At 42.1% G+C, this 734-nt stretch overlaps 1 protein-coding gene across 1 annotated transcript in view; it reads left to right on the top strand.

Annotated features, from left to right (window-relative positions):
* smyd5 (SMYD family member 5) overlaps window positions 1-734 on the top strand; it is an 8,945-nt gene that overhangs the window by 2,277 nt on the left and 5,934 nt on the right. The gene's annotated exons all lie outside the window — the stretch shown is intronic.

Raw genomic sequence — 734 nt, 5'->3', positions numbered from 1 at the left:
GTTGTTGGTGTTAATGCACAATATATATATATTTCTAAGCAAACCTCGGTCTCTTGTTTACTCCCTCCCAGCTCGTAGCCTGGTCTTCTGATCATGGGTCAACATTGATGCTACATTGTAGTCACTAGCCCTAGCCTCAACTCCAGGTTAACTTGTTGTGGGTGCTACATAGACAAAAATCATGTTACTTGTAGCTTGGGGCAAAGAAAACTAAAAGATGCGAAAAGTGCAAAAATGAAGAGCCATGAGTTTGTGGTGACTAGCTTAGAGCTAAGAGTTTACATGGCTACAGAGTCGGGCTTTGAGCCGGGAATCTGAGTTTTGAGCAAAGATCTCAGCTTCTAGTTTCTGCATCGTTTCTCACTTCACGCATCTTCTTGTCATCTGGGTTTCTCTGACTTTTCTTTCTCTTCTGGTTTCTGGATTCTGAACAGATTTTCGGGGCTTCTGTCCGGCATTGGCTTTTGACCTGATTTAGGCTTAGGCCTCGAATTGGCTTAGGCTTTTGGCTTAGAAAAGGCTTTTGGCAATGTGTGAATTGTTCACAACTGTTTTATCCCCTGGGGGCTGGCGCATGTTTCATGGGCACCACCCATCTTCTCCTGTGTTTCCACTTGGAGAAGAGAGGAATTTTCCACTGAACTTTAGAATAATTTAAATCTAGAGTTTACTTATAAACTCGCACATCCTTCTTCCACCATGACCACAAAACATTAAATGAAATAACATAAAAC

Source organism: Seriola lalandi, unplaced genomic scaffold, assembly GCF_002814215.2.
Source record: "Seriola lalandi dorsalis isolate HSWRI2012SDOR001 ecotype SW California unplaced genomic scaffold, Sedor1 jcf7180002054972, whole genome shotgun sequence".
In the NCBI taxonomy this organism is placed as follows: Eukaryota; Metazoa; Chordata; class Actinopteri; order Carangiformes; family Carangidae; genus Seriola; species Seriola lalandi.
Note: the sequence above shows the minus strand (reverse complement) of the source record. Positions and strands in the feature narration are given on the sequence as shown.